The 25,813-nt window shown below is 41.9% G+C and overlaps 1 pseudogene; it reads right to left on the reverse strand.

Moving 5' to 3' along the window:
- Nucleotides 1-1,533: 1,533 nt before the first annotated feature.
- Nucleotides 1,534-21,092, reverse strand: LOC139393106 (matrix metalloproteinase-23-like; annotated as a pseudogene).
- Between the last annotated feature and the right edge of the window lie 4,721 nt (nt 21,093-25,813).

The following is a 25,813-nucleotide window of genomic DNA, read 5'->3' on the forward strand; positions in this document are numbered from 1 at the left end:
GTCTCAGAGGTCCGTTAAAAGCGCAGAGAGCATCATGAAGAACAAGGAACACACCAGGCATGTCCGAGATACTGTTGTGAAGAAGTTTAAAGCCGGATTTGGATACAAAAAGATTTCCCAAGCTTTAAACATCCCAAGGAGCACTGTGCAAGCGATAATATTGAAAGGGAAGGAGTATCAGACCACTGCAAATCTACCAAGACCTGGCCGTCCCTCTAAACTTTCAGCTCATACAAGGAGAAGACTGATCAGAGATGCAGTCAAGAGGCCCATGATCACTCTGGATGAACTGCAGAGATCTACAGCTGAGGTGGGAGACTCTGTCCATAGGACAACAATCAGTCGTATATTGCACAAATCTGGCCTTTATGGAAGAGTGGCAAGAAGAAAGCCATTTCTTAAAGATATCCATAAAAAGTGTAATTTAAAGTTTGCCACAAGCCACCTGGGAGACACACCAAACATGTGGAAGAAGGTGCTCTGGTCAGATGAAACCAAAATTGAACTTTTTGGCAACAATGCAAAACGTTATGTTTGGCGTAAAAGCAACACAGCTGAACACACCATCCCCACTGTCAAACATGGTGGTGGCAGCATCATGGTTTGGGCCTGCTTTTCTTCAGCAGGGACAGGGAAGATGGTTAAAATTGATGGGAAGATGGATGGAGCCAAATACAGGACCATTCTGGAAGAAAACCTGATGGAGTCTGCAAAAGACCTGAGACTGGGACGGAGATTTGTCTTCCAACAAGACAATGATCCAAAACATAAAGCAAAATCTACAATGTAATGGTTCAAAAATAAACATATCCAGGTGTTAGAATGGCCAAGTCAAAGTCCAGACCTGAATCCAATCGAGAATCTGTGGAAAGAACTGAAAACTGCTGTTCACAAATGCTCTCCATCCAACCTCACTGAGCTCGAGCTGTTTTGCAAGGAGGAATGGGAAAAAATGTCAGTCTCTCGATGTGCAAAACTGATAGAGACATACCCCAAGCGACTTACAGCTGTAATCGCAGCAAAAGGTGGCGCTACAAAGTATTAACTTAAGGGGGCTGAATAATTTTGCACGCCCAATTTTTCAGTTTTTGATTTGTTAAAAAAGTTTGAAATATCCAATAAATGTCGTTCCACTTCATGATTGTGTCCCACTTGTTGTTGATTCTTCACAAAAAAATACAGTTTTATATCTTTATGTTTTAAGCCTGAAATGTGGCAAAAGGTCGCAAAGTTCAAGGGGGCCGAATACTTTCGCAAGGTACTGTATCTGTTGATTCCAAGGTTAACCTTAAGTTTTGTTTTTTTATCACACAAAGCTGTATTTTGAAAGCTCACAATCCCTGGGTGAATAAGGTCCAATATGTGGCAGTCTTGGCATATTTAATATTAGTAAGCAGGAAGTCGTCATGCTATGTATGAGGATGTATTGCTGAGTTCACCTATAATATTGTTGCGGTGGGTTCGCCCTCTTTTCCTCCATGCCTCATTCTTTCCTTCCCAGCTCTCATTCTTCCCTCACTCTCTTCATTCAGCTCAGCTGTTGGAGGGCTGTTCAGGCGGATGACCCAGGAATTTGCGGAGACCACGTTGCCGCCACGATTGACGCGACAGGTATAAGTGCCCTCGTTAAACTCGTTGGCGACGACACGGAGGTCGCGGTCCTTCATGGTGATGTAGCCGGGGATAGAGATCACGAGCTGCTCTCCATCCTTGTACCAACTAGAGCAAGGTCAAAGGCCGTACCAGGGAAGAGCACAGGGAGAGAGGAATCAACCATTCAAATGTCATGTATGTCCAACAACCTTTGCCAGAAACATAGTCATAGTAAATAAGAGAAAACGGCCTGCATGCTGTTTAAATGCTCCCGTTAAAAGACCTGATAAAACGATGGGAGAATCCGATCGGTAATTATGGTATATAGTGGTCCAAGGTTGTCAAGCGGTCTAAGCCCCTGCCTTTGGAGCACATGTATTGTATAATGCAATTGCGTGTATTGGTTTGACTCCAACCCACTGCTCTAGCACCCTCTCTCCTATCTACCTCTATCCTGTCCAATAAACACCAAAAATATGATTTGTACATTACTGTATTTAGACTATTCTCTCACCTGACTTTGGGAGGCGATCTAGGATTCTTCGTCCCACAGCGGAAGCCCACAACCTTTCCACGAGGAACTATCTTGATCTTGACGTTGGCAGGCGGTGGACTTAGCGTGGTAACGGCCTCAAGAGGCTCTACAGGAAGTGAGTGAAATACCAGGACGGTCATAAGACTTCCCCCACAAGATATTCCTCTATGGCTTTTTCTCAATGAATCTTTCCTCAATTCCTCACATCCTCTTTCCTCGTCGCCTCCTCAAAACAAATCGGAGAAGAAAGTCTGAGGGAGGAGACCTTGGACGTTCTCCAATATGGTTGAGAAAGAGAGGATGCGAGGAATCGTGTAAAGATTTGAAATAGAGTTTATTGGGGATAAAGCATATATGCCACAGGGGTGTTATCAGTACAGTAGGACAAGGGATGACACAGGACAGGACAGGAGTTCGGCAAGCTACAGTCTGAATGTTGGCAACATAGCACGCGGTTAAACATTTTAGTTGTCCGTTTGGCAAATTCTGTCATTCAAAGTGCCTTACAAATCCAGGCAGGTCCATAATTACACATCTGATTTGGAGAGATAATCCATGGTAATTCATAGGAAAGACACCTACCAGGCAGCCAGTTTGTGTTAAAATGTCCAAAATCAGGCTAGATCCACATTTAACTATCAAGTCCTGATCTATTTGCTGGCTTAAGACAGTCCTAAAAGCATGTCATTAATAGGATCTCATGGAGATTGCAACTTTAAATTCCAACTGGTGGAAGAGAGTGGACAATATGCCTGTCTGACCGTAGCAGAGATCACATCGTCGGGCACAGTGTTTCTTCATGAAGCTCTTCCTCCTTTCACAGAAGCCAAGGCGAGCCCATGGATCACACACGCGCTTCTTGTCTGTGCATCCTGGAATACAACACATATATAGACATTTGTGGTATTAACGTTTTCTTAGTGTTATGTCTTATACCTGTGTAATAAAACGAATTACATGTGTAGCAATAACATTGTATTAACATGTTACATAGTACTGTAGTAATTGTATTGCTATCGTGTTGTAATTGCACAATGAGTTGAGCGGGAATTGGTGGAATAGAGAATGTTAATACAAATGTTTAGACAATATTAAAACAATGTTATACATTACATCATTACAATACATGTATGAAAAAAAATATAGAAAGTCTTGATTTATCATCATAAATAAACAAAAAAAACATGTTTGATCTGTGTGTTCCTTTACCATAGAGGCGCTGGATTCCCCAGATGTCGTCCTGGGCAATGTTCCTCTGGCCTGTGTAGGTGGCATTGGGGTGCATCAGGGCCTGGGGATCACGGGAGTGCCACAGCCCCAGGGCGTGCCCAATCTCATGAGCCGCCACCTGTACCAGGTCATTTAACCACACACCTGGGGAAGGGAACAGACCCAATTAGGCACATACACACATTATATCAAAGGACAAGGGGGATTGGGATCCCTGGATAGAATACATGTGATCAGTCTTGTGTGATTTGAGATAACATCTAGATTCTAGAATGGTGTGTCGGTATATACAGGTAACTGCCAAAATAAGGGAAACATTTGAGTAAATGAGGGATCAAAGTATATTGAAAGCATGTGCTTCTACACAGGTGTAGTTTTCAGAGTTAATTAAGAAAGTAATGCTTAGGGTTATGAATATAAATGCCCAGTTAACCATTATTTTGGGTACCATGGCTAGAACAAGATATCTCAGTGACTTTGAAAGAGGGGTGTCAAAGGAGCTTAGGGGATTTAAAGTGTGTGTGTGTGTGTGCACGCGCATCTCACAGTCACCAGATTTCAACCCATTTGAAAACTTAAGGGAGATTCTGTAGCGGCGGCTGAGACAGCGTTTTCCAACATCAAACAAAACACAAAATTATGGAATTTCTCGTGGAACAATGTTGCTGCATCCCTCCAATAGAGTTCCAGACACTTGTAGAATATATGCCAGAGGCGTCATGCCCCCTCATATTTGTCCTGTTAAAAAATATATATATATATATACACTACCGTTCAAAAGTTTGGGGTCACTTAAAAATTCTTGTTTTCCATGAAAACATACATGAAATGAGTTGCGAAATGAATAGGAAATCTAGTCAAGACGCTGACAAGGTTATAAATAACTTTTTTTTTTATTGAAATAATAATTGTTTCCTTCAAAATTTTGCTTTCATCAAAGAATCCTCCATTTGCAGCAATTACAGCCTTGCAGACCTTTGGCATCCTAGCGGTCAGTTTGTTGAGGGAATCTGACGCGATTTCACCCCATGCTTCCTGAAGCACCTCCCACAAGTTGTATTGGCTTGATGGGGACTTCTTACGTACCATATGGTCAAGCTGCTCCCACAACAGCTCAATAGGGTTGAGATCTGGTGACTGTACTGTCCACTCCATTATAGACAGAATACCAGCTGACTGCTTCTTCCCTAAATAGTTATTGCATAGTTTGGAGCTGTACTTTGGGTCATTATCCTGTTGTAGGAGGAAATTGGCTCCAATTAAGCGCCATCCACAGTGTATGGCATGGCATTGCAAAATGGAGTGATAGCCTTCCTTCAAGATCCCTTTTACCCTGTACAAATATCCAACTCTACCACCCCCAGACCATCACTTTGCCTCCACCATGCTTGACAGATGGCGTCAAGCACTCCTCTAGCATCTTTTCATTTTTTATGCGACTCACAAATGTTCTATGTGATCCGAACACCTCAAACTTAGATTAGTCTGTCCATAACACTTATTTCCAATCTTCCAGTGTTTTGCCCATCCTAATCTTTTCTTTTTATTGGCCAGTCTGAGATATGGCTTTTTCTTTGCAGCTCTGCCTAGAAGGTCAGCATCCCGGAGTCGCCTCTTCACTATTGACATTGAGACTGGTGTTTTGCGGGTACTATTTAATGAAGCTGCCAGTAGAGGACTTGAGGCATCTGTTTCTCAAACTAGACACTCTAATGTACATGTCCTCTTGCTCAGTTGTGCACCGGAGCCTCCCACTCTTTCTATTCTGGTTAGAGACAGTTTGTGCTGTTGTGTGAAGGGAGTAGTACACAGCGTTGTACGAGATCTTCAGTTTCTTGGCAATTTCTCGCACAGAATAGCCTTCATTTCTCAGAACAAGACTAGCCTGACGAGTTTCAGAAAAAAGGCATTTGCTTCTGGCCATTTTGAGCCTGTAATCGAACCCCCAAATGCTGATGCTCCAGATACTGAACTAGTCTAAATTAGGCCAGTTTTATTGCTTCTTTAATCAGAACAAGTTTTCAGCTGTGCTAACATAATTGCAAAAGGGTTTTCTAATGATCAATTAGCCTTTTAAAATGATAAACTTGGATTAGCTAGCACAATGGAATACAGGAGTGATGGTTGCTGATAATGGGCTTCTGTCATTTACAACATTATCAATGTCTACACTTTATATCTGATCAATTTCATGTTATTTTAATGGACAAAAAAATGTATTTTCTTTCAACAAACATGGACATTTCTAAATGACCCCAAACTTTTGAACGGTAGTCACACACACACACACACACACACACACACACACACACACACACACACACACACACACACACACACACACACACACACACACACACACACACACACAGAGAGAGAGAGTTGAAGTCAGAAGTTTACATACACCTTAGCCAAAGACATTTAAACTCAGTTTTTCCACAATTCCTGATATTTAATCCTAGTAAAAATTCCCTGTCTTAGGTCAGTTAGGATCACCACTTTATTTTAAGAATGTGAAATGTCAGAATAAAAGTAGAGTGATTTATTTCAGCTTTTATTTATTTCATCACATTCCCAGTGGGTCAGAAGTTTACATACACTCAATTAGTTTTTGGATGCATTGCCTTTAAATTGTAACTTGGGTCAAACGTTTCGAGTAGCCTTCCACAAGCTTCCCACAATAAGTTGGGTGAATTTTGGCCCATTCCTCCTGACAGAGCTGGTGTAACTGAGTCAGGTTTGTAGGCCTTCTTGCTCGCACACGCTTTTTCATTTCTGCCCACAAATGTTCTGTAGGATTGAGGTCAGGGCTTTGTGATGACCACCCAAATAGCTTGACTTTGTTGTCCTTAAGCCATTTTGCCACAACTTTGGAAGTATGCTTCATTGTCCATTTGGAAGACCCATTTGTGAGCAAGCTTCAACTTCCTGACTGATGTCTTGAGATGTTGCTTCAATATATGCACATAATTTTCCATCCTCGTGATGCCATCTATTTTATGAAGTGCACCAGTCCCTCCTGCAGCAAAGCACCTCCACAACACGATGCTGCCATCCCCGTGCTTCATGGTTGGAATGGTATTCTTCGGCTTGCAAGCCTCCCCCTTTTTCCTCTAAACATAACGATGGTCATTATGGCCAAACAGTTCTATTTTTGTTTCATGAAACCAGAAGACATTTCTCCAAAAAGTACGATAATTGGCCCCATGTGCAAACCGTACTTTGGCTTTTTTATGGTGGTTTTGTAGCAGTCCTTCCTTGCTGAGCGGCCTTTCATTTTATGTTGACATGTGGATATAGATACTTTTGTACCTGTTTCCTCCAGCATCTTCACAAGGTCCTTTGCTGTTATTCTGGGATTGATTTTCCCTTTTTGCACCAAAGTACGTTCATCTCGAGGAGACAGAACGTGTCTCCTTCCTGAGCGGTATGACGGCTAAGTGGTCCCATGGTGTTTATACTTGCGTACTATTGTTTGTAAAGATAAACATGGTACCTTCAGGCATTTGGAAATTGCTCCCAAGGATGAACCAGACTTGTGGAGGTATACAATTTCTGAGGTCTTGGCTGAATCCTTTTGATTTTCCCATGATGTCAAGCAAAGAGGCACTGAGTTTGTAGGTAGGCCTTGAAATACATCCACAGATACACCTCCAATTGACTCAAATTACGTCAATTAGTCTATCAGAAGCTTCTAAAGCCATGACATCATTGGCTGGAATTTTCCAAGCTGTTTTAAAGGCACAGTCAACTTAGTGTATGTAAACTTTTGACCCACTGGAATTGTGATACAGTGAATTATAAGTGAAATCATCTGTCTGTAAACAATTGTTGGAAAAATTACTTGTGTGTCATGCACAAAGTAGATATCCTAACCAACTTGCCAAAACTATAGTTTGTTAACAAGAAATGTGTGGAGTGGTTGAAAAATGAGTTTTAATGACTCCAACCTAAGTGTATGTAAACTTCTGACTTCAACTGTTTCTATATATATATATATATATATATATGGTGTTTATACTTGCGTACTATTGTTTGTAAAGATAAACATGGTATATATATACATATATATATATACATATATATATATATACACACACACACACACACAAATCACATTGTAGGATTTTTTATTCATTTATTTGCAAATTATGGTGGAAAATAACTATTTGGTCAATAACAAAAGTTTATCTCAATACTTTGTTATATACCCTTTGTTGGCAATGACAGAGGTCAAACGTTTTCTGTAAGTCTTCACAAGGTTTTCACACACTGTTGCTAGTATTTTGGCCCATTCCTCCATGCAGATCTCCTCTAGAGCAGTGATGTTTTGGGGCTGTTGCTGGGAAACACGGACTTTCAACTCCCTCCAAAGATTTTCTATGGGGTTGAGATCTGGAGACTGGCTAGGCCACTCCAGGACCTTGAAAAGCTTCTTACGAAGCCACTCCTTCGTTGCCCGGGCGGTGTGTTTGGGATCATTGTCATGCTGAAAGACCCAGCCTCGTTTCATCTTCAATTCCATTGCTGATGGAAGGAGGTTTTCACTCAAAATCTCACGATACATGGCCCCATTCATTCTTTCCTTTACACGGATCAGTCGTCCTGGTCCCTTTGCAGAAAAACAGCCCCAAAGCATGATGTTTCCACCCCCATGCTTCACAGTAGGTATGGTGTTCTTTGGATGCAACTCAGCATTCTTTGTCCTCCAAAAACGACAAGTTGTTTTTACCAAAAAGTTATATTTTGGTTTCATCTGACCATATGACATTCTCCCAATCTTCTTCTGGATCATCCAAATGCTCTCTAGCAAACTTCAGACGGGCCTGGACATGTACTGGCTTAAGCAGGGGGACACGTCTGGCACTGCAGGATTTGAGTCCCTGGCGGCGTAGTGTGTTACTGATGGTAGGCTTTCTTACTTTGGTCCCAGCTCTCTGCAGGTCATTCACTATGTCCCCCCGTGTGGTTCTGGGATTTTTGCTTACCGTTCTTGTGATCATTTTGACCCCACGGGGTGAAATCTTGCGTGGAGCCCCAGATCGAGGGAGATTATCAGTGGTCTTGTATGTTTTCCATTTCCTAATAATTGCTTCCACAGTGATTTCTTCAAACCAAGCTGCTTACCTATTGCAGATTCAGTCTTCCCAGCCTGGTGCAGGTCTACAATTTTGTTTCTGGTGTCCTTTGACAGCTCTTTGGTCTTGGCCATAATGGAGTTTAGAGTGTGACTGTTTGAGGTTGTGGACAGGTGTCTTTTATACGGATTACAAGTTCAAACAGGTGCCATTAATACAGGTAACGAGTGGAGGATAGAGGAGCCTCTTAAAGAAGAAGTTACAGGTCTGTGAGAGCCAGAAATCTTGCTTGTTTGTAGGTGACCAAATACTTATTTTCCACCATAATTTGCAAATAAATTCATTAAAAATCCTACAATGTGATTTTCTGGATTTTTTTCCCTCATTTTGTCTGTCATAGTTGAAGTGTACCTATGATGAAAATTACAGGCCCCTCTCATCTTTTTAAGTGGAAGAACTTGCACAATTGATGGCTGACTAAATACTGCCCCACTTTGTGTGTGTGTATATATATATATATATTATATATATATATTTATATATATAGCACCGGTCAAAAGTTTGGATGCCTCATTCAAGGTTGTTCTTTATTTTTACTATTTTCTACATTGTAGAAAAATTGTGAAGACATCAAAACTATGAAATAACACATATGGAATCATGTAGTAACCAAAAAAAGTGTTAATCAAATCAAAATATATTTCATATGAGATTCTTCAAAGTAGCCACTCTTTGCCTTGATGACAGCTTTGCACACACTTGGCATTCTCTCATCCAGCTTCACCTGGAATGCTTTTCCAACAGTCTTGAAGGAGTTCCCACATATACAGAGCACTTGTTGGCTGCTTTTCCTCCACTCTGCAGTCCAACTCATCCCAAACCATCTCAATTGGGTTGAGGTCAGGTGATTGTGGAGGCCAGGTCATCTGATGCAGCACTCAATCGCTCTCCTTCTTGGTCAAATAGCCCTTAAACAGCCTGGAGGTGTGTTGGGTTATTGTCCTGTTGAATAACAAATGATAGTCCCACTAAGCGCAAACCAGATGGGATGGTGTATCGTTGCAGAATGCTGTGGTAGCCATGCTGGTTAAGTGTGCCTTGAATTTGAAATAAATCACAGACAGTGTCACCAGCAAAGTACCATCACACCTCCTCTTCCATGCTTCACGTTGGGAACCACACATGCGGAGATCATCCGTTCACCTACTCCGCATATCACAAAGACACAGCAGTTGGAACCAAAACCCCCAAATTTGGACTCATCAGACCAAAGGACAGATTTCCACCGGTCTAATGTCCATTGCTCGTGTTTCTTGGTCCAAGCAGGTCTCTTCTTCTTGTTGGTGTCCTTTAGTAGTGGTTTCTTTGCATCAATTCGACCATGAAGGCCTGATTCACGCAGTCTCCTCTGAACAGTTAATGTTGAGATGTATCTGTTACTTGAACTCTGAAGCATTTATTTGGGCTGGTAATTTCTGAGGCTGGTAACTCTAATGAACTTATCCTCTGCAGCAGAGGTAACTCTGGGTCTTCCTTTCCTGTGGCGGTCCTCATGAGCCAATTTTATCTTAGCGCTTGATTCCTTTTGCGACTGCACTTGAAGAAACTTTCAAAGTTCTTGAAATTTTCCGTATTGACCGACCTTCATGTCTTAAAGTGTTGATGGACTGTCGTTTCTCTTTGCTTATTTGAGCTGTTCTTGCCATAATATGGACTTGGTCTTTTACTAAATAGGGCTATCTTCTGTATATCAAACCTACCTTGTCACAACACAACTGATTCGCTCAAATGCATTAAGAAGGAAAGAAACTCCACAAATTCACTTTTAAAAAGGCACACCTGTTAATTGAATTGCATTCCAGGTGACTATCTCATGAATCTGGTTGAGAGAATGCAAGAGTGTGCAAAGCTGTCATCAAGGCAAAGGGTGGCTACTTTTGAAGAATCTCAAATATAAAAAAAATGTATTATTATTTTTTATTTTTTACTTTTTTGGTTACTACATGATTCCATTGTAGAAATTTCCTTGAAGGAAATCCACGGGTGGGAGAAAGTGAATGAGTACACTTTTTGGGGTAAGGGAAGAGAATCGGAGCACAGACAGACAGAATGTAGATATTATTTGCACCTTGTTTCCAGCTGAAGCGGGACTTCCCCAGGATCCAGAACTCATGATTGTCAAAGTGGATCTCCCCGCGTGGGGGCAGGAAGGCATGGGCCAACTCCCCGTTTAGTCCATCAAAACAGGGATGCAATGGAGACCACCAGCAGTCTGTGTGGTTCCACGTGTAGAAGCCTGTGCCCACACATACACAAAAAGCAGGGGGTTGTCATGACGTTGCCCTGTTGGGTGAGGTTTATCCCCACATAAATACATACCCCCACATAAATACATTTCCCCCTTTTCTCTCCACTCTACAGAATGGACTCTTGAAAAGCCCTGTGTTTCCACAGAGAAAGTATGGGAACATCAAAAGGTTGGGGAATGGAACAATATCTTCCTTTCTCAAACAGTTGAAAGTGTCCGTTGGTACTTAAATAATATGTCGTCAGATCAGTTGTTGTCTGGGACATTATATCTGATGATAGGACAACAAATTGTATCTTGGAAAGTCTGCACATTCTAGTTATATTCAAATGGAATTGATGTGCAATTTAAACGTTTAAGTATGAAACTATTTGTGACAAGATTAAATATGATTTTAGCTTCTAAATGAGAGAATTGTTTTCATAAGTAAACTTTTGCTCACTCAGTGGCCACTCCCAAGTGAACAGACATTGGTTGAGAACTATGAAACACGCCCTTCTCTCCCACAGTACAAAAGCCCGTTGACGGAAGTCAACCTCAGTTCGAGATGACATGAGGACTGGTGTCCAGACGTTTAAAAGGGCTAATTTCAACTACAAGCTAATGATATTAACATTTAGTTCCAGAAATGTTAGGACTGCTGTCCTAATGTTTATTAAAAGGGTGAATTTCAATGTGGAGGTGACGATCACCACGCTGGAATGGTGAATTTCGACTAGACCAGCCAAAATACAGCACAAGCTGATTATAGCAACTTGGTAAGAACTTTGAATGATTATTTACTAAAGAAGAAGTGATACCTCCTCGAGTTATCAGCTGCAGCTGTAAACGTACATAGACAGACAATCTCAGAAGAACATATCCGATAGCCCTACATTCTCAGAAGAACATATCCGCTCTACAACACTACGACCAGAAAGATTCTTGAAAGAACATTGGTGATCTCTGCTGGGTAAACCAGTCTTCAATCTTCGACTCATCTATCAAAACGCAGCTCAGTGTAAATATGTATCTTGCATTTTCCTTTTCCGAATGGGCGGTTATTAGAATGCATAAGATTCTGTATTTACGGCAGCATAGCTTCTCAAGGTCCAATATAGACCCAATCCTCTTTGTCCCTCAGTCTTCCCGCTCTTTCATTCAAACCCAAACCCCTTTATTTGTATAACCAGCCATCATATAGGTTTCATCTGCAAGGGACTTTTTCTTTTATGACATGATTAGTAATCGATTTATGATCTATCCTGTGTATATGTAATTCTGTGTGATTATTTAGGTATTTAGTAAATAATGAAGCCAATTTTTATATTGCTGATTCAACTTGTTAGCCAGGGTTTGTGCAGATAACCAAGAATTTTATGACGTTCAGATGAGACTGAATAAGGTGATAATTAATAATTGACTGCTATTGATATAAAAGACCTTCAGATCTTTAAGAACCAGAACCTGGTTCCAAAGGTTATTAACAAGTTAATTGTTACCTTTATTTTACTAGGCAAGTCAGTTAAGAACAAATTCTTATTTTCAATGACGGCCTAGGAACAGTGGGTTAACTGCCTTGTTCAGGGGCAGAACAACAGATTTGTACCTTGTCAGCTCGGGGATTCCATCTTGCAACCTTTCGGTTACTAGTCCAACGCTCTAACCACTAGGCTGCGCTGCCTCCCCAATTAAAATCACGTAATCAAATGTTAGGTAATCGATTTGATAAAATAGCATGTCATCTCATTTAATCATACTAGAGACACAACCGGGTATTAAAGACTTAACAAATATTGAGATACTCACACACACCCTTATCTTAAGGTGATACAATGTGGTTCTAATCAATTACGTGGTCTCACCGATGATAATGTCAGCACTCTTGTTGGGGTTTTTGATTTCGGCGAAGTAGAGAGGGGACACGTCGCTCCACTTGGAGAACGCAATGCTGATGGCCTGGCGGGTGTCATCTTTGTTCAGCGTGTTGGGAAACTTCACGATCCTGACAGATGTGAACGGACACGCAGACAAACAGACAAACATAGACAGACAGACATACAACTGTGAACAGAAAGACAGACAGGAAAGTGACAGACAATGCGACTAACTTGGATTCCCAAAAACGCAGTGCTGTTCCCTTTCAGTCAGTCACTCAGTATAACATTATGGGGAGTCAATGACCAACCATATTCACCTGAAAAAACTGTAAAACGCCCAACGGGCCAATGGATGCCGAGCTAACCCCCAGAAGTCCTGCCTTCCTGACTATAATACCAGGGCTCACATCCATTTCCTCAATTCTTCTCTCTTCAGCCCGCCTGAAGGAAGACCGTGTAACGCAAATGACAAACTTTTCAAGCACACAAAGACTATGAGATTCGGCTCCGTCGCTGATGAGCTAAAGGCGACCTGCGATTCCCCTCATTCAGCCAGGCTGGTGCTACCAGGTTAAGGTGAGTTCATGAATGTAGAGTATGGAGGAAGCGGGGCTCATTTGCACACCACCGATGGATGGAAAGCTGCCGAGTTGGTATTGGTGTTTCTGGGAAGCAGCGGAAGTCTTGGCACAGACGCTGTGCTGGGTCAAAGGGGAGTGGGGTGAACGCTGATTCTTCCGCGCCATGGGGGAATGAGCAGATCTCGCGACCCTAGCTGAAGGCCGGTGGAGGGGCATGTTCTCGGAGCCCTCCTCCACATTTACTAATGGCAACAGTGCTTCCAAGTGGCTCGGTCAACGGGGGCAAGTTACTGGTTGCCGAAGACCCCAAACCCGGTGTTGGCTGGGTATCAGAATGGCGGTACCACGAAAGCACAGTGTTTCTACCCAAGGTTTCTCTACGTTCAGGGGTATCGGGAGTCTGGCATCGTCCAGATGTGGACATAATAAACAAAGTTAATTCCCCACATTCAGACACACGGTTGTTAAGGGTGGTGGATATGAAAACAAGCATGAAAGAAAAAATTATAAAACACAGTACCAGTCATAAGTTTGGACACACTTACTCATTACAGGGTTTTTCTTTATTTTTACTATTTTCTACATTGTAGAATAATAGTGTAGACATCAAAACAATGAAATAACACATATGGAATCATGTAGTAACCAAAAAAGTTAAACAAATCAAAATATATTTTATATTTGAAATTCTTCAAAGTAGCTACCCTTTGCCTTGATAACAGCTTTGCACACTATTGGCATTAGTTGGTTTTGTACCTGAGGGTTTGCAAGTTCAAAATGGTCACACTTTGCTGGCTATTGCAGTCGGCGCATCCCTGTGATTGGTTCATGTCCATAGATCTGAAGGATACGTACTTTCATGTGGCTATACATCTTCCCCACCGAAAGTTTCGGAGGTTTCATTTCAAGGGTGTAGCCTATGAATTTCTGGTCCTGCCTTTTGGACTTTTATCTCCCCGCACCTTTTCTATGATGCTGTGCCAGGGGATCAGAGTATTGGCCTATCTGGACGATTAGCTGGTCATAGTGGAGTCGAGGGAACAGGTGGAGCTCCATACTGCCACACTGGTTTCCCATATTCAGTCTCTGGGGTTCAGAGTGAATCACAGGAAAAGTGGTTTGACTCAGCACATTCAATTCCTGGACTCAGTTCTGAATCATGCATTTTGGTCCCAACAAAGTAGGTTTGAATTCCAGCTCTGTCTGGTACAGTTATTTTATGATAGGCTATTGTGTCTCTAGGACTTCTGTTGATATGTCTGTTTCGGCGCTGTTGATGAGTCTGTTTTGCGGGTTCTCTGTTGCAGGTGGTTCTCATGGGCCGGGTAGTGTCCCGCAGGGTGATCACGACAGACGCATCCTTTATGAGATGGGGAGTACTGTGTGTGGGCTACTCGAGGAGGGATTAGGTCAACAGCGTAAAGGGAGTTGCATATCAATTACCTAGAGATACTGACAGTTTGGCTGGTGCTGAGGCGTTTCCATTGAAGGTTTATATGGCAGCCATCTCTGCGTGTCATGTAGGGATGGACAGCTCCACACCGGGGACTCATCCTCCGGTGGTGTGGCTCCTAAAAGGCTTGTCAACTCATGGCGTCGACCAGGGACCGGGCCTTGGTCCCCTCAGTGTGAGTCTCCGTTTGAACCATTAGAGTCTGTGGACCTAAAGCTCCTTTCCTACAAGACAGCCCTGCTCGTGGCCTTGGCATCGGCCTAGCATGTTGGGGATCTCCACACACTCCTGTTTGGAGTCCGCACCTGCTGATTCCAAAGTGATGTAACGTCCTAATGCAGCTATGTCTTACAGGTCCCTCACTTTTGACAAGGACAAGGGTTGCCTATAGGTGTGCATGCTCACTCCACTAGGGGTGTGGCGGCTGCTTGGGCATTGTTCAGGGGCATGATGATTGGTGATATCTGTGCTTCAGCGAGTTAGGGTTCCCGACATACCCTTGTGAGATTTTAACACTTGGATGTAACTTCTCCTAGTGTGGCTCATAGGGTTCTTAAGTTTGGGTCCAGGAGTGGGTGTTGGCAGCGTACAGGTTGCACATTTATCCGGTTTACCACAATTCCCTGTGGTTTGAGCCATGGGCTGCCTTGGGTTGCGGCAGCGTGTAAAGTGTGCATTATCAAGGTTACCATAGTAACCTTGCCATGATTCATCGACTCTGGTTGATCCTATGCAGCGTGAGTGTGCGCTTTACCATGTCACAACAAGTGTTCTGTTGTTTTGGACGGTTCTTTTCACAAGTTCTGACATTTCAGGCTCACAAGGTAAGTATTGTTCTTGGAACCATGGGTTCTATGGGCTTGGGCTGCAGTGGCAGCGTGTCAAGTTGCAGCAGATTCTGGTTCCCTATATGGGGTTCTGACAGTTCAGGCTTCATCAGGCTCTGACAGTTCAGGCTTCTCAGGTAAGTATTAGGGAAAAAGGTGGCTTCTGTAGACCCTTTTTTGACCGGTAGAACGTGTGTATGCTTGGGCTGCCATGCGTCTCCTAGTTTGGTACCCAATGAGCCAGCTTGGGGCTTGATTGTATGTCCCCATAGTATGTTATACCAAGTGACCGACTGAATGGGAATGTATGAAAATAACTACTGTTCAGTTAAGGAGGTAATGAGGAATAACATATTTTGTGCAGGGGATTTGGGCTCACTGGAAAGTGTTACTGAATTGAGGAAATTAATGTCCCGGTATTATAGCCAGTCTTGGCATCCATTGGCCAGTTGGGCGTGATTTCAGTTTTCAGGGGAATATGAATGGTTGCTGATTTCCCTTCAGGGAACAATAGTTGTATTCATAACTGAAATAATATTTGCATGTCTGGCCAGTGGGCCATCCTCCAACATTCTCTGAAGCTCTAATTCTCAAAACAGTACTCAGAAGCCGACCTCCCAGTCTCTTCCATCCCCTCCCCGAACTCCCTGAATACCAAGTCAACCCTAGTCCCTTCCCCCTTGACACTACATCTGAGAGGATTGGATAGGTGCCAGTAATATGGTGGAACCTTGCCCACTGATAGGTTAGGTGGAATTGCTGCTATATTCCTTACAACTTGAATACAACTACAGTGCGTTAAGAAAGTATTCATACCCCTTGACTTATTCCATATTTTGTTGTGTTACAGCCTGAATTCAAAATGGATTGTATTTTTGTTCTCACTCATCTACACATAATAACAAAGTAAAAACATGTTTTTTGTGCCCATTTAGTGAAAATTAAATACAGAAATATCACATTTACATAAGCATTCACACCCTTGAGTCAACATATGTTAGAATCACCTCTGGCAGCCATTACAGCTGTGAATCTTTCTGGGTAAGTCTCGAAGAGCTTTGCACACCTGGGTTGTACAATATTTGCACATTATAATGTTTTTAATTCTTCAAGCTCTGTCAAGTTGGTTGTTGATCATTGTATATTTGGCCTTGTGTGTTAGGTTGTTGTCCTGCTGAAAGGTGATTTTTGTCTCCCCAGTGTCTGTTGGAAAGCAGAATGAACCAGGTTTCCCACTCGGATTTTGACTGTGCTTAGCTCTATTCCGTTTATTTTTAGCCTAAAGAACTCCCTAGTCCTTGCCAATGACAAGCATATCCGTAACACGATGCAGCCACCACCATGCTTGAAAAAATGAAGAGTAGTACTCAATGATGTGTTGTTATTTGCCCCAAACATAATGTTTTGTATTCATGACATGTAGTTAGTTTATTTGGCCAATTTTTTACAGTTTTACTTTAGTGCCGTATTGCAAACAGGATGCATGTTTTGGAATATGTTTATTCTGTACAGGCTTCCTTCTGTCATTTATGTTAGCATTTCGGTTTCCTTCCTCTCCGGCAACAGAGTTAGGAAGGACGCCTGTATCTTTGTAGTGACTAGGTGTATTTATACACCAACCTCATTATGTTGAAAGGGATATTCAATGTCTGCTTTTTTTATTTTGACGAATCTACCAGTAGGTGCCCTTCTTTGCGGGGCAATGGAAAACCTCCCTGGTCTTTGTGGTTGAATCTGTGTTTGAAATTCACTGCTTGACTGAGGGACCTTACAGATAATTCATTGTATGTGTGGGGTACAGGAATTATGTGTCATTAATAAAAATCATGTTAAACACTATTATTGCACATAGTCCATGCAACTTATTATGTGACTTGTTAAGCAAATGTTTACTCCTGAAATGATTTAGGTCATAACAAAAGGTTTGAATTGACTCAAGACATTACAACTTTTCAATTTTAATTAATTTATAACACAATTCTAAAAACATAACTCCACCTTGACATTATGGGGTATTGTGTGTCACGCCAGAGACAAAAAATCTCAATTTCATTCATTTTAATTTCAGGCTATAACAACAAAATATGAAAAAGTCAAGGGGAGTGAACAATGTTCCCTTTAAACTGTGCATGGGCATCCAGCTGATCCGGCACTGCCAAGCAGAAGAACCATCAGCCTACGCAGAGAAGGACGAGATTGAACTTCACTTAACTTTCTACAGTTTTTCCCCTTAGTTAACATTTCCCTTTACTGTGGGAAAGTAATTTATTGCATTGAACTACTGTGGGAGTGCAATGCAACATACCGAAGCAAAATTAACTATGCAAGAGATTTTGTTGTAAGCAGAACGCATCGGAGTACGATTCAGCACCAATCAGAGCTGCAGATAGACCAGTGCCATATACGGATCTGTGCCATTCTCTTTAAACTGGACTGTGTTTACAGCATGAGTGGTCGTGAGTAGATGCTCAGTTATAGATACACTATACAGTGCATTCAGAAAGAATTCAGACCCCTTGACTTTTCCACATTTGTTACGTTATTTTTGCGAATGTACAAAAAATACAAAACTGAAATAACACATTGACATAAGTATTCTGACCCTTTACTCAGTACTTTGTTGAAGCACCTTTGGCAGGGATTACAGGCTCGAGTTTCATTGGGTATGACGCTACAAGCTTCACACACCTGTATTTGGGGAGTTTCACTCATTCTTCTCTGCAAATCCTCTCGAGCTCTGTCAGGTTGGATGGGGAGGGTTGCTGCACAGCTATTTTCAGGTCTCTCTAGATATAGACTTGTCCCGAAGCCACTCCTGTGTTGTCTTGGCTGTGTTTTTGGGGTTGTTGTCCTGTTGCAAGGTGAACCTTCATCCCAGTCTGAGGTCCTGAGCGCTCTGGAGCAGATTTTCATCAAGGATCTCTCTGTACTTTGCTCCATTCATCTATGCCTCGATCCTGACTAGTCTCCCAGGACCTGCCTCTGAAAAACATCCCCTTCACCCTACGGTGAAGTATGGTGCCCGGTTTCCTCCAGACAAAATAGTTATTGGTTTCATCAGACCAGAGCATCTCGTTTCTCATGGTCTGAGAGTCTTTAGGGACCTTTTGGCAAACTTCAAGCGGGCTGTCATCTGCCTCTTACTGAGGAGTGGCTTCCGTCTGGCCACTCTACAGTAAAGGCCTGATTGGTGGAGTGCTGCAGAGATGGTTGTGCTTCTGGAAGGTTCTCCCATCTCCACAGAGTAATTCTAGAGCTCTGTCAGAGTGACCATCAGATTCTTGATCACCTCTCTGACCAAGGCCCTTCTCCTCCGATTGGCTGGGCGGCCAGCTCTAGGAAGAGTCTTGGTGGTTACAAACTTCTTCCATTTAATAATGATGGAGGCCACTGTGTTCTTGGGGACCTCCAATGATGCAGAAATGTTTTGGTACCCTTCCCCAGATCTGTGCCTCTACACAATCCTGTCTCGGAGCTCTACGGATATTTCCTTCAACCTCATGGCTTGGTTTTTGCTCTGACATGCACTGTCAACTATTTAGACAGGTCTATGCTTTTACAAACCATGTCCAATCAATTGAATTTACCACAGGTGGACTCCAATCAAGTTGTAGTAACAGCTCAAGGATGATCAATGGAATCAGGATGCACCTGAGCTCAATTTTGAGTCTCATAGCAAAGGGTCTGAATACTAATGTAAATAAGGTATTTCTGTTTTTTATAAATTTGCTAAAAATTCTAAAAAGCCTGTTTTCGCTTTGTCATTATGGGTTATTGTGTGTGGATTGCTGAGGAATTTATATTTATTTAATCAATTTTACAATAAGTCTGTAACGTCAAGGGGTCTGAATAGTTTCCGAAGGCAAACAACATTTTCAGTCACCTCCTTGTCTGAATAGATAAACAGGTTAATGTCAAGCCCTGCATGTTTTTTTCAAACGTGTCATGGACCTACATTGAACACCGCACATTGGCTGCTACTGTAGGCTGAATGATAGAACAGCTATTTCCATGTTAAAATGTCATGGGATGCATTTTCTCCATTGTTTTTGATGGTAGGGAACTCTGGTAGGCCTACATATGATCAAATAGCTACAGTAGCCTACTTGACCAGTGTCTGAATCTGTAACTTAAAGCTGGTACAACTTCAGTGCTCACAGTAAATGCACGCTGGAAGTTGCATAGAATTTTCACAACGTTCAAGTTTGCTCTCAGCAGACCTGAAAGTTGCTGTGATGAAAAATGTTTAGGGACCATTGGGTTTGAATACCATCTGAGGCACTGTATATCCAATCCTCTCAGATCTCCAAAAGTTCCTAGGGGATAGGGACAAGGGTCTGAATTGTGATTCAGGGTCTCACTTGTAGGTGAGGTTGAAATGCCTCCACTTGTGTCCCAGTGGGTTGATGGCGTAGCGTCTGGAGCGGCTGAGTGCCGCTCCCGTCACGGGATGATGCTTCACAGAGCTCAGGGACTCCACAGACCGCCCACCAGCTTCCTGAGAGAGAGAGAGAGAAAGAGAGAGATTGTTTGTTTGTTTGTTTACTTCACTCTTTTTTTATTTTTATCTATTTCACTTGCTTTGGCAATGTTACCATATGTTTCCCATGCCAATAATGCCCTTTGAATTGAAATGGGAGAGAGAGATTATTAGAGATGACAAGAAGAGCATGACATGACCATGAACAGGTGAAAACAGTGTATGTGTGTGTAGGAGAGAGAGAGAGAGTCCGTATGTTGCAGTAGAGAATGGTACAGGGCCTGAAACAAACAACAAATTAGCAGTAGCCTGTGAAACAAGACAGGACTAAAATCCCTTCAATGATGACAAAATGTGCAATTTGCAACTGGGAGAGGATTTCAACTCAAAATAGTTAGTTGTTCATTCTATTTCTCCACTTTTTCAGTACTATTTCTTCCACTAGGAGTTAAAAGGGAATAAATGAAAGTCAAGCCATTGCATTTTTCAGGCTTCCTGGCAAAGGGAGCATGTCTGGCCTCTTCTAGGAAAACACACATGGCACAAGTGCAAAAAGGAACCGAATCACAACTTAATCCTACACAGATGTGGAATCCACCTCTGCTATCATCCCTTGACAGCCCCTGTCCATCTATCCATCTCTCTGTGCTAAAATATCTGTCACCCACATGTGAGCTGAAGCATACTCCTCCAGCCTTCCCCTCACCAGCACCAACACCTTGCTTTTCTTCTTTCCCTCGTGTATCCCCGTTCTCAGCTATTGTAACAATGATCAATGCATTAGTATAGACGCTATATATATCACTCATCAACAAATAAACATGCACAAATATACATTAGGATCCAAACAGAACTATTTTATAATATGTGTAGCCTACTTAAAACACGTATTTCTTCTGTTAAAAACTATACCAAAATACAATAAATGAACGCAAATGAAAATGCGCGCGCGCAGACACACGCCCTGAATAAAAATGATAAATATATAGAATTACCGTTTTCCTCCTACACGTCCGGAGTCCTCCGACCTCATCCAACCCTACCAACATCAGCACTAGTAGAACAAGTATTGGACGAGTTATGCGTATCTCGAACACAGCCACGAAGCCCTTGGGCGAACTCATTAACTTCTGCGTCCTGTGCTCCATTGGAACCTGTAGTAGTTTTACAATTGACAGTCAATGGTAGCCTGCAATCAATGTTGAGAGCACATGGTTCAGCTAAATGCAAAGATGTAATACTTGGTATAAAAAGAGATTGATCAGCTCGGATAGGCTACTTTATTCAGGTGTTTTCATGCAGAAAGCATGAGTAGACTATCCTTCCTCTGAACCAGAACACGGTGCGTATCACAAACGTGGAAACCACATTCTGCAGTTGGGATTTGTGCACGGCGCTCCAAATGATTCCTTACCATCAAACTCATATCATTCAGAATCCTGCGCTTTTCCCCTGGGATATAACTGTAAACTCTTACTTTTCCCCTAGGATATAACTGTAAACTTCTACTTTTCCGCCGAGTCCTTCGTTAATTACATCGCATTTGTATGTTTATTGGATAACTTTGGTACTTCCCTGCCTAGTCCGTGGAGTGACGGAACGGGTCAGCTGTCGGACATCAGTCGAGTGTTGGGGCAGAGAGAGAGAGCACCGCCCAGTCCTAAAACAACCATTTGGCTCTCAGCCTCTGCTCTCCCATACACTAACGTGCTCTCAAACTTCACCCAGTTATCACCCGGGCGAATAGAGCGTAAAATGGTCAACTGTTTTCAAAGACAGTAAAGTCTTCAAACTATTGTTGAGCTGTAAACTCTTACTAGGCCTAAACAACGACTTGTGCAATGTAATAGTTTATCTAATAGGTTGAGGCCACAAACCGTTATGGCTAAAACAAATTATGTAAGTAAGTCATAGACTATTGGCTAAAGCCTAATTTTTTTTAAGGAAAATGTTTTCACATTTATTATAAAGTGTATTTTACCCCCAAAACGTGACATCGACACCGGCAACCCTCAAAAATACACCACAGCAGAGCCGGGGGTTTCTTCACGGTCAGTGCCATCCGGAATCATTGGGATAACAGCTAGACCCTAACCTGAACCCCTACCTTCAAGGTAGGTAAGTCCCAAGGATCCCGCATTGCACGGACCGTTTATTCACCTGTTGACGCATGTAACGCGCAGTTCCAACTGTCAGCGCGGGGACCCATTTTCCAATCCATCTGTTAAAACAGGCTCCATTAGTCCACTTCCTGGCAAGTGGCAACTCAAAACGACTAACATTGATGTAAAAAAAAAAAGTTAACTAACTGAAATCATTATTGAAAGCTAGGCATACATAGCCCACAGTATGCCCCATCCTAGGCTACAGCAATGTGTCACATCTGCAATGCTTTAGGCTTCACCAGGGATTTTTTTCTAGCCTACCTCCCTTCAGTCACCTTCAGAAAGTGCCCATGGTGTCAAATCGAAACTCAACTGCATGTGAAGTGTGCTCTCGTAAAAAAAACATCCATTGTGCAGAATGAGGTAAAATATTTTTCAATGGAACTTTTTGGCATTGCCCATGGTCTGGCTGGCCAAGTGGTCCACAGTTTCCCCCTATCCCCATCACTCGGGCTGACCTTAGGAAGACCCCGAGACAGCCTATGGTTTTCAATAGAAGAGGACCCCTGTGACTCTTAAGAACATATAGAAAGAATTTGGGGGTTATGTTGCATGATATTTATGGATCAGACCCAACAAAAATGCTTTTGGTGTCCCATCGTTCCTCCAATAAATGCCCTTACAAAAAATATTTCAGTTTTGAAACTGCAGTAAAAGTGCAGTAACTGCAATCGACTGGTATTTTGGACGCACTAATTGCAGAATAATTGCAGTAAAAAAAGTTTTTGGGGGCAGTTTTTTGCAGCACTCTAAATGCAGTTATACTGCACTCTGACTGCAATCTTTTTTCAGAAGAGTTATGATCAATGAATCACTTTTTAACTGAGAAAGTTAGCTAGTTGCAGGCCTACGATTAACTTAAAATTGCCCTGACACAATACCAGAAATGAGAGATGAGGAATACTGAAAGAACCATCAGAGAATATCACACATTTTTAAATGCTGTAAAACTACTTCTCTTTAACACATATCTAAACTATTAACACATTAAAGGTATATATTTTTATTTGTGTTTATATATTGTATGATAACACATTTTCTGTACATGTCTGTATGTATCAAGATGTTTAAATAAACCTAAACCTAAAGACTGTAGACTTAGACGTCCACTTTGATTCACATGAGGTAAAAAAAAGGGAAAAAAATGCTTTCTAGAGACAGACTTTTTAATAAAGGGCACCTGAATGGCAGTCTCATAACTTTCGCCCCTCACTGGACTTGGCCCTGTGCCCAGGGTCTGGCTGCACTCCAGGTGACTGTGGAACTCGGGGCGGCCTGACCCGACGATGTCACCCACCCTGGGAAGGAGCAGAGAGAAAATAGGGAAGGAAGGAGGAAAAAGGGGTAGTTGAAAAGAAAAGCTGGACAGGAGATCTTTCATGGGGCCCTGAAAGATGAGAATTTAATTACACATCTCTTTCATTCATCTGTCCATCCACACCAACACTGCACAAGCTAACTTTTCTAAACAGCCACCTTCCACACATTTTTCCAGTTAAACCCCTCACTACAAACACTTTTACAACCTATTCAAAGCTTATCCCCACATAGTTTTACTTAAAGCCTTTGCTTATAGCCACAGTTTAACTTTAAAGTCAGTAACACACTATTAGACTTAGCCTACACAACACTCAACCACGCTTAAACATTTACATTTTTCCTTTTAAATTATTAGTCAGAAAAATCACTTTGCTAACACATTGACGTTGATGAATGCACATTAATGACCTGTTCATAAGTAACGGGTAGGCTACTAATGAGTCCTCCCCCCTTTATGAATGGTATATAAGCATTACAATTCATACACATTTGATGTGTTATTATATAGTTTATTATAAACTGGGTGGTTCGAGCCCTGAATGCTGATTAGCTGAAAGCCGTGGTATATCAGCCGGCTATGACCAAACATTTATTTTTACTGTTCTGGTTATGTTGGTACCCAGTGTATAATAGCAATAAGGCACCTCGGGGGTTTGTGATATATGGCCAATATACCACGGCTGAAAGCTGTATCCAGGCACTCCGCGTTGCGTCGTACATAAGAACAGACCTTAGATGGGGTATATTTGCCATATACCACACCCCCCCGTGCCTTATTGCTTAAGTGTAAACATTCATATACAGTGCCTTCAGAAAGTATTCACATCTCTTTACTTTTTCCACATTTTGTGTTAAACTGGGATTAAAATGTGTCATTCTTTGTCAACGATCTGCACAAAATACTCTGTCCAAGTGGAACAAACATTGCAACATTAGTAAAAAAAATAATATATTAAAATGTAATTAAACACTAATATATTAGATAAGTATTTAAGCCCGAGTCAATACATGTTATAATCACCTTTGTCAGCAATTACAGCTGTGAGTCTTTCTGGGTAAGTCTCTAATAGCTTTCAACACCTTCAAGCTCTGTCAAATTGGTTGTTGATCATTGCTAGACAACCATTTTCAGGTCTTGCCATAGATTTTCAAGCATATTTAAGTCAAAACTGTAACTCGGCCACTCAGGAACAGTCACGGTAACAGTCAGTCTTCTTGGTAAGCAACTCGTGTAGATTTGGCCTTGTGTTTAGGCTAATGTCCTGCTGAAAGGTGAATTCCTCTCCCAGTGTGTGGTGGAAAACAGAAAACCACGTTTTCCTCTAGGATTTTGCAGGTGCTTAGCTACATTCCGTTCATTTTCTTTTTTATCCTGAAAAACTCCCCAGTCCTTAACAATTACAAAAATATTCATAACATGATGCAGCAAGCACTCTGCATGAAAAAATGGAGAGTGTGTTATTTTGGATTTTTTGGAATATTTATATTCTGTACAGGCTTCCTCCTTTTCACAGAAACTACAATGTTTTTGATCTACCTCAGTTTTTTCTCCTATCACAGCCATTAAACTAACTGTTTTAAAGTCACCATTGGCCTCGTGGTGAAATCCCTGAGCGGTTAGGAATGATGCCTGTATCTTTGTAGTGAGCAGACCAAGTATTTTTAGGTTAGGTAAAGCGAAAAGGTAGACTAAACAAGTCGGTAGCAGGTACTCTTACATTGAACAAAGTTCTCTATTGAAGTATTTCTTTCATCTCAAACAATCAAGGATGATCTCACAAGGATAACACAAATCTTATTTTTTACAGGAATAAGGGACACAAGGTGAGTAACTTTTAACTATAACATAAATCACGGTTGTGTCAGCGCCTCAACTATCCATTTGTGGAGAGCTCCTTTCGGGTGGTGGTGCGGATCCATGGTTGCCATTCCCAAAAGGTAATTTGTCCTTTTCACCCTTCCTTCAGGTAAATCCGCTCCTTTGGAGAATTAATCACAATTTTTTTCCTCCAGTCTCCTTCACTGCCGGTTCTCTCTTCTCTCTTGTAGGGGGAAGAAAATAGGCTATTAGTACTGTCAGCTGTGCTTAACCCGCCTCTGATCACCTTTACTCACCTGCCGGGCTGGGCTACTATCCGTGGGACCAGCCTGCCCCCTGGTGGTCCTTCCACAGTAGTGACTGGGTGTGTTGAGGCCCCATCCAAAGTTTAGTTAATAACTTCACCATGCTTAGAGATATTCAATGTATGCTTTTTTTTGTACCCAGCCACCAATAATAGGTGCTCTTCTTTGCGAGGCATTGGTCTTTGTGGTTGAATCTGTTTAAAATTCACCTGCTCGACTGAGGGACCTTACATATAATTGTATGAGATGAGGTAGTCATA

Source organism: Oncorhynchus clarkii, chromosome 33 (assembly GCF_045791955.1).
Source record: "Oncorhynchus clarkii lewisi isolate Uvic-CL-2024 chromosome 33, UVic_Ocla_1.0, whole genome shotgun sequence".
Classification (NCBI taxonomy): domain Eukaryota; kingdom Metazoa; phylum Chordata; class Actinopteri; order Salmoniformes; family Salmonidae; genus Oncorhynchus; species Oncorhynchus clarkii.